Genomic DNA, 9,656 nt, shown 5'->3' on the forward strand with positions numbered 1-9,656 from the left:
CTTGAATTCCAGTTGCTGTGGGGGGCCAAGGAAGTTCATAGCCAGACTCGTAAGTTAGATTTTCGTAGGGCCAACTTCGATGAACTGGGAGCCAAGCCAGAAGTGACGCCTGACACAGGTTGGACACTTGTCACCTTCCCTCAAGTTTTGATGGGAAATGTAGGCAGCTTGGCGGAATGTTGGACAAGTGACAGTTGAAAAGTCCATTGGATGGCAGTCGGAGAGGCCAGGATGCCTACATTTCCCATCAAAACTTGAGGGTAGCTGACAAGTGTCGAACCTGTGTCAGGCATCACTTCTGGCTTGGCTCTCAGAGGCTTGATGAGAGTCATTCCATGGGGGAGTGTGCTGGAAGGGAAAGGAGCGAGTGAAGGGTGGGCCCTTCTTAAACACGAGCTTTTGCAAGCTCAAGCCCTCACTATCCCAGCAAGACGGAAACATGGTAAAGGCTCCAAGAAACCGATGTGGATGTACAGAGAGCTCCAGAATAAGCTAAGGGAGAAAAAGGAAATGTTCAGGAAATGGAGAGAAGGACAGACCTCTAAAGAGGAGTATATGAGGGTTACTAGGTACTGCAGATCAGCCATCAGAGAGGCCAAAGCCCAGTACGAGCTGGGTCTGGCCAGGAGGGCTCGCTACAATAAGAAAAACTTCTACAGATATATGAGAAGCAAACGCAAGGTAAAAGAGGCAATTGGACCGCTGTTGGGAGTAGATGGAGAAACTCTGATGCAGGACAGAGAAAAAGCAGACAGGCTTAATGACTTTTTTGCCTCTGTTTTCTCCCTGAAGAACTCAGGCACATCTAGAGATAGTAGAAAACATGGCAGGACACCTGAGTGGCTAATTGACATTGACAGAGAGGTTGTGGAGAGGCATCTGGCCACACTGGATGAATACAAATCCCCTGGGCCGGATGGGGTGCACCCAAGAGTGCTGAAAGAACTTTCTAGAGAACTTGCAGAACCCCTGTCCATCATCTTCAAGGCCTCCTGGAGGACTGGGGATGTGCCACAAGATTGGAGAAGAGCGAATGTTATCCCAATCTTTAAGAAAGGGAAAAAGTATGACCTGGGAAACTACAGGCCGGTCAGTCTGACTTCTGTTGCTGGGAAGATATTAGAACAGATTTTAAAGGGATCAATCTGTAAGCATCTGAAGGACCGTTCAGTGATCCGGGGAAGTCAGCATGGTTTTGTTCCTAACAGATCTTGCCAGACCAACCTGGTTTCCTTCTTTGATCAAGTGACCAGCTTACTGGATCGGGGGAACTCTGTTGATGTGATTTATCTAGATTTCAGTAAAGCTTTTGATAAGGTCCCCCATGACATTCTGATCGGCAAACTGGAAGACTGTGGAGTGGACTATAGGACAGTTCGGTGGTTGACAAAGAGGTTGGTTTCTTCTTTGTTGACGCTGAAAAAGCGTTTGACAATTTAAACTGGGACTTTATGTTTGCCACTATGGAAAAGCTACAATTGGGAGAAAGATTCATCAGAGCAATTAAGGAAATTTATAGAGACCAGACTGCAGCAATTGTGGTGAATGATGAATTGACCAAGAAATTGACGATAAGTAAAGGAACAAGACAAGGTTGCCCGTTATCTCCATTGTTGTTCATTTTAGCATTGGAGATTCTGATGATACAAATACGTCAAGATGATGAAATTCGTGGAATAAAAATAAAGGACTATTCATATAAGGTCAGAGCATTTGCGGATGACATAATGTTAATTGTAGAGGACCCATTGGAGAACATGCCAAGAGTGATAGATAAGATCAAGGAGTTTGGAGACTTGGCAGGTTTCTTCATTAACAAAAAGAAGTCAAAGATATTATGCAAAAATATGACTAAGCAGAAACAACAATTGTTAATGGAAACAACGGATTGTGAAGTAACAAGTAAAGTGAAATATTTGGGAGTCGAATTAACTGCAAAGAACATAGATCTATTCAAAAACAATTATGAAAAACTATGGACTCAGATAGAGAGAGACTTGATTAAATGGAATAGATTGAATTTGTCATGGTTGGGCAGGATTGCAGCAGTTAAGATGAATGTGTTACCAAGAGTAATGTTTTTGCTACAGACAATACCAATCATCAGAGACTCCAAACAATTTGAAAAATGGCAGAGGAAAATATCAGATTTTGTTTGGGCAGGCAAGAAGCCTCGAGTGAAAGTGAAAGTTTTACAAGATGCAAAGGAAAGAGGCGGAATGCAACTGCCCAATCTGAGACTTTATCATGATGCAATCTGCCTAGTTTGGTTGAAAGAATGGATGACATTAAAGAACAAGAAACTATTAGCCCTAGAGGGATATAAAAAAATATTTGGATGGCATGCATATTTATGGCATGACAAAGTAAAGGTCAACTCGATGTTCCTGCATCACTTTGTTCGGAGAAGTCTATACATAATCTGGAAGAAGTACAGAATTTATCTACAAGAAGGAACCCCTTTGTGGGTGGTTCCATATGAGGTGATAGACCCGAGAGCTGTTGATAATGAACAACAATGTTTAACGTATAAAGAAATAACTAAAACTGAAGCATCCAAACTTAGAATAAAGACACAAGAGGAACTATCACCTAACTACGATTGGTTCCAGTATAGACAGATCAGAGACTTATATAATTCGGACTCTGTAAAGGGAGGTATACGAATAGAGAATTCGGAACTAGAGCAGACCCTTCTTAAAGAAGATAAGAAAAGAATATCCAAGGTATACCAAGTACTGTTGAAGTGGTATACCGAGGATGAGATAGTTAAAACACAAATGGTGAAATGGGCTATAAACTTTAATAAAGAAATAACAATGGAGGCATGGGAATACTTGTGGAAAACTACAATGAAGACAACGACATGTATTAATATCAAAGAGAACATTTATAAAATGATCTATCGTTGGTACATGACACCAAAGAAGATTGCGCTAGGGAATTTGAATACTTCTAATAAATGCTGGAAATGTAAGAAGCATGAGGGCTCCCTCTATCATATGTGGTGGTCGTGTGAGGTAGCCAGGCAGTACTGGGGGGAAATAATAAGAGAAATGAGTGAAATTTTACAATTTCAAATTAATAAGAACCCAGAACTCCTGCTACTGAACTTGGGAATGGAGGGAATTCCAGCCCAACACAGGACGTTGATATTTTATATGACAGCAGCAGCTAGACTTTTGTATGCGCAAAAATGGAAAGTACAAGAAGTGCCAACTATTGAAGATTGGACTTACAAATTGCTGTATATGGCTGAAATGGATAAGATGACAAGAAAATTGAGAGATCTGGACTCAGGGCAGTTCAACACAGACTGGGAGAAGCTGAAACAATACCTGGAGAAGAAATGGGAGGTGGGAGGAAAACTGTGGCAGTTTGAGAACTACTGAAGTATTGAAGTAGAGGGGGGAGACTTTACCGGGGGGAGAAGAGATAAATGTGAATTAATAAGCAGTCAGATTAATAGATTGACATATATATAGATATATATAGGTTAACAAACAGAACATAGAGAAAATAATTAATTATAAGGACTAAATATAAGGAGCGATTAACTAACAATATTTTCTTTTTTTTCTGACAAGTTTTGTACCAAACTGAATGTCTGAAGATATAGATGGGTCAAATTGATTGACTACGTGAGGAGAGATATATAGAACTATTATAAAAAGATAGAATGAGTAATATATATAGAGAATAAGTCAAATTGTTTGATATAAACGAATGTATGATCTATATGGTTTATGATATATAGAAATATCTGAAATTGAAAAATTGGGATAAATTGTTTATCTAAGATGGAAACAAAGACTTACAGTTTGGGCATATAATGTTAAAAATAGTTAAGGATGTACTGCTTAGAATAATGGAGAATATACATTTGTTTTAGATAGAGGAAGCTAATAAAAGTAAGGGAAAGGGGACAAAGGGTTGGAAAGCTGTTGGAAGTCAACAAAAAGGGGGGGGAAAGGGAGGGGGTTAGAGATGAAAAAATTGGGGAAAATTGAATGTAAATGTGGAAATAATGGATTCTAACCCAATAAAAATTTTTCAAAAAAAAAAAAAAAAAAGGACAGTTCGGTGGATAGGGAACTGGTTAGAGGACTGCACTCAAAGAGTGGTGGTCAACGGCGTTTCATCAGATTGGAGGGAGGTGTCCAGTGGGGTGCCGCAGGGCTCGGTTTTGGGCCCTGTACTTTTCAATATTTTTATCAATGATCTGGATGAAGGAGTGGAAGGGCTGCTCATTAAATTTGCTGATGATACCAAATTGGGAGGAGTAGCAAACACCCAAGAAGATAGAATTAAAATTCAACAAGATCTGAATACTCTGGAGAAGTGGGCAGCTGTGAATAGAATGCAATTCAACAAAGACAAGTTCACAGTATTACATCTGGGCCACAAAAATGGGAAGCACAAATACTGGATGGGGGATACACTTCTTGGCAGTAGTATATGTGAAAGGGATCTTGGGATAAGAGTGGACTGTAAACTAAATATGAGCAGTCAGTGTGATGCAGTGGCAAAAAAGGCTAATTCAATCTTGGATTGTATCAAAGGGGCCATAGCGTCAAAATCGCAGGAGGTCATAGCCTTGGTCAGGCCACACCTGGAGTATTGTGTGCAGTTCTGGAGGCCTCACTTCAAAAAAGATGTGGACAAAATCGAGAGGGTGCAGAGGAGAGCGACAAGAATGATCAGGGGTCTGGAGACTGAGCCCTATGAGGAAAGGCTGAGGGCCTTGGGAATGTTTAGTTTGGAGAAGAGGAGGTTGAGAGGGGACATATTGCTCTCTTTAAATATTTGAAAGGCTGTCATTTGGAGGAGGGCAAGGAGCTATTCCAGTTGGCAGCAGAGGGTAGGACCCGAAGCAATGAGCTTAAATTACATGCTGGATATTAGGAAAAACGTTTTCACGGTCAGAGTAGTTCAAAAGTGGAATCAGCTGCCTAGGGAGGTGGTGAGCTCCCCTTCACTGACAGTTTTCAAGAAGAGGCTGGATAAATATTTGTCAGAGATGCTTTAGGCTGATCCTGCACTGGGCAGGGGGTTGGACTAGATGGTCTGTATGACCCCTTCCAACTCTATGATTCTATGAAACAGTCCAACCATCTATTTTAGTAGTTCTGAAATAACATTTGGATTTGAGATAATTCTGTGAGCTTTTGTTTCCTTTGTTTCTAAATAGTGGTCGCATCAGTCCAAACAATCTTGAGAGGAATTAATAAGGAATGATGATGGATGAGGTTTGAGACAGCTCCTTCTGAGAAAAGGTAGCTAAAGAACGAGACTAACCATTTTGGTCACAATGCTGAATTGGTCCAAACAATTGGTCCAAACTAAGAGGGAGGAGGTGATAAAGGGCATGTTAAAACATGGCCCGACTCCTATCTCTCATGATTGTGGAAAAAATGATATATTTGCACCATTTATGCTCTAAAATCAGAGGGTAAAACATCTCCATTCTGAATAAGACCGGAAACTATGGTCTTGTTTCTCTTAAAGTGGACCCTGGCTTGCTTGTGCAATGTGAAAGCATCTTGCTCTGAAAGCGGCAGTAACATTATTTCGAGTCAGAGTTTTAGACTCCTTTTTGGCTGCCTGGAAGAGAGGGTTCACCCCACCCAAACTCCCTGTTTCTCCCAGCGTATAACGTATGTTCTTTAAGACCTCCTCCTGCTGTGGCATCTCCACCACTTCCACCCCCACTTAACACAGGTATGACCACACAAGGTTAAAAATAAAATGTTTGTAACAAAACTAACTCCTCTTCTTCTTTTCACTTAATTTTAGTGATGTTTTTAGTTTTAATATATAATATTTATTGTTGTTTAAAAATGATTTTTAATGTTTTAAATCTCTTTGGTCCTCGTTCGAGGGAGAGGTGATATAAAAATCTTAAAAATCAATAAATATCCTTTAATCATATCTTTACGATGAGCTGCCTCCCCTCAGGGGTGGGGGGGTCTGGCCGCTCGACGGCGGCACCCCCTCATGTGCCCGCCTGCCAGGCCAAAATTGAGTGGCTGGTATTTCCGCCGTGAAAGGAAGGTGAGTGATGGCGGCGATTGCTGGGCACGGCGGGCACGGGGAGATGGTGACAAGCCGCCTTGCCTCAGGGGGCAGGGGGTCTGGGCGCTCGACAGTGGCACCCCCCATGTGCCCGCCTGCCAGGCCAAAAAGGAGCGCACTGGTGAGAAAAGAATGGTGGGTGATGACGGCGACCGCTGGGCCCAGTGGGCATGGGGAGACAGCGATGAGCCACCTCCCCTCAGGGGGTGGAGGGGTCTGGCTGCTTGCCGGCGACACCCCCATGTGCCTGCTCGCCAGGCCAAAAAGGAGCGCGCTGGTGAGAAAAGAACAGTGGGTGATGATGGCGGCCGCCGGGTCCGGTGGGCATGGGGAGATGGTGACAAGCCGCCTCCCCTCAGGGGGTGGGGGGTCTGGCCACTTGCCAGAGGCACCCCCCATGTGCCCGCCCGCCAGGCCAAAAAGGAGCGCGCTGGTGAGAAAAGAATGTTGGGTGATGATGGCGGCTGCTGGGCCCGGCGGGCATGGGGAGATGGAGATGAGCTGCCTCCCCTCAGGGGGTGGGGGGGTCTGGCCAGGCCAAGTGGGCTTCCAACTGCTGCTACCCAGGCCAAGATCCGGCAGCTCTAAGAAGGTGCCCAGCTTGAGCCCGGGCTACAGGTCGTTTCTCCTTCAGGCCCGGGGGATGGATGAGGTCCACACAGGCAAGAACATGTGCCCTCCCGCCAGGCCAAAGAAGAGCATGCTGGTATTCCTGCCGGGGGGGGGGGGGAGTTGTGACATTCACACGGGGGCAGCCTGATCCCCCAGCTACTGGGTGTCCTCACCTGAGGCTCCCACTTAGGAGACACTCGATGGCCGCCAACATCACCCACCTTTTTGCCTCGCCAGAAAGGATGGGAGGGACACGACATGTCATCATGAGGAGGGGGAGGGGGAAGGTCCCCCGCAACTGGCAGGCCAAAGTCGAGCATGCTGGTATTTCCGGTGTGGGGGAGGCGGAAAGGAGGCCCCATTCACCCGGGGGCAGCCTGATCCCCCAGCTACCAGGTGACCTCACCTGAGGCTTCAGCTCAGGAGACACTCGACGGCTGCCGACATCACCCACCTTCCTGCCTCGCCAGAAAGTGTGGGAGGGACACAACGTGTCATCATGAGGAGGGGGAGGGGGAAGGTCCCTCAGCAAGAGCGTGTCCTCGGCTGAGGCTCCCACTGAGAACCGTCCTGACGGTCGCCAACATTACCCACCTTCCGGCCTCACCAGAAAGGATGGGAGGGATACGATGTGTCATCATGAGGAGGGGGGAGGGGGAAGGTCCACCAGCAAGTGCGTTTCCTCAGCTGAGGACTCCTCTTAGGAGACACTAGACGGCTGCCGACATCACCCACCTTCCTGCCTCGCCAGAAAGGATGGGAGGGACACGACGTGTCCTCATGAGGAGGGGGAGGAGAAAGGTCCCCTGCAACCAGCAGGCCAAAGTTGAGCATGCTGGTTTTCCCAGCATGGGGGGGAAAGGAGGCCACATTTGCCTGGGGGCAGCCTGATCCCTAAGCTACCGGGTGATCTCACCTGAGGCTCCAGCTTAGGAGACGCTCGACGGCTGCCGGCAGCACCCAGCTTGCGGGATGAGTTGATGCTGCGGGAGAAGTGGGAAGCGATGTGATGGCAGCTGTCCAGCAGACTGTGCATCCGCAAGGTTCCCTCATCCCAGCTGTCCCTCGCCTTGCTTCCCAGCCCGAGCATGTCCCGCATGACGAGGTGCAGCTTGTGTGCCATGCACACCAGGCCCGGGAGGGATGCCTCTCTCAGAGCTGCCAACATGTTGGCTCCTGCGTCCGTGACCATGAAGCCATGGACAAACCCTTCCACCCCGGACGTCCACTCCTTCAGAGCCGCCTTGACGGTGGTGGTGATGTTCTTCCCTGTGTGGACCTCGTCCATCCTCCGGGCCAGAAGGAGAACCGCCCTGTAGCCTGGGCTCAATTTGGACGCCTTTTTACGGCTGCCAGATCTTGGCCTGGGGAGGTGGAGTTCCTGTGGTTGCCACCAGTGGGCGGTGATGGCCAGGTACCCGTGATGGCAGCCGCTCCACAGGTCAGCCGTGAAGTGGACTGTTCTGCCCTCAGCGGCTGACAGGTCTCTGCACACCATGTCTCGCACTGCCTCGTACAGGGCAGGCACGACTCGACGCCCAATGGTGCACCGTGACGGCATCAAGAACCAAAGTGCTTGAGCAGCAGTTGGAAGCCCACACCCTCCACGACCGACAGGGGGAAGCCTTGCAGGGCGATCACCTGCACCACCGCATGAATGCCCGCCTTCTGAGCCCTTGACCTCACCCTTTTCAGCAGCACCACCCCCGACCCCGAGGGAACAACTTCCCCCAGGGAGGCCTGCCTGAGCCTTCTGCTCCCACCAGCTGCACCCTTGGGGCAAGGCGTCTTGCTCTGGGTGCATTCTGGAGACCCTCCCACCGATCCCAGATCAGACTCGCTGGTGGCCCTCCGGCTCCCCTCGACAGAAGTTTCGCTGCCCAAGGATGGAGACCACAAGCTTGGGTGGTGCCTTTTCAGGTGCCGAGTGAGGTTCGATGATGACAGGTGCTGCGGGTAGTTGCTCCTGCACACCAGGGCCTCACACACACAGCACCACACCACGCAGGGGTCATTACCAAGGGCCCGAAAGTGCCTCCAAACATTGCTTTTGAACTGTGGCCCGCTTGCGGTTCCAGGGGAGGGAGGAAGAAGGGTTGCTGTTGGCTGTGCCACGGTGCTGGCAACGGAAGACGGAGTGGTGGGTGGAGTGTAGGCAGGGACAGCATCACCGGTAGTTTGGTATGGGGACGGACTGGAGGTTTCCTCAAACCGAAACCATTCCTCCAAGGATCCCTCGGCCTCCTCCTCATCCCCCAAAATATTTAAGAGTAGGGGTGTGCAAAGGCACACCATTTCGGGTTTCTCGTTTCAGGTTTACCCGAAACGAGAATCCATTTCGGAAACAGCAAAACAGCGTTTCAGATATCGATTCGGGTTGTTTTGGGTTGTTTTCAATGGGAAAATGCCTCCGTCTTTCCGGACGCCTGGGGGAGGCATTTTCCCACCGAATCAAGCCAAAATTGGTGGGAACCTTCCTCTAACTCCTCTCTAACAATCCCCCAAGCCTCAGACCGATTGGACTTTGGGGGCCATGTTATGGCCCCCCAAACCAGGTCCCCCTATCCTCGCCCAAGAAAGGGAAAAGTGAACGTCTTTTTAGCTTGCTGCTGCTAATCTTCTTCATTATTTCCTATGGGGGAAAAATGAAGAGGCAGGCTTGCCCCCGGCAAGACAAGCCTCTCCCAGCTGTAAGTAGTAGAGAAAAGAGCACCTACTTGGGGAGGCCATGAAATGCCCCCACAAGTGGGAGCAGGCTGAGCCTTGGTGGGGGGTGGGAGGAAAGGTGGGAGAAGGGCCCCAGAGGGTTGGGGGGCATTTTGCATGCAAAATGCCCCCCAACCCTCTGGGGCCCTTCTCCCACCTCTACTCCTACCCCCCACCAAGGCTCAGCCTGCTCCCACTTGGGGGGGCATTTCATGGCCTCCCCAAGTAGGTGCTCTCAGCCCCCAAAGTCCACCCCCTATTTT

This window comes from Eublepharis macularius, chromosome 4 (genome assembly GCF_028583425.1).
Source record: "Eublepharis macularius isolate TG4126 chromosome 4, MPM_Emac_v1.0, whole genome shotgun sequence".
Taxonomy (NCBI): Eukaryota; Metazoa; Chordata; class Lepidosauria; order Squamata; family Eublepharidae; genus Eublepharis; species Eublepharis macularius.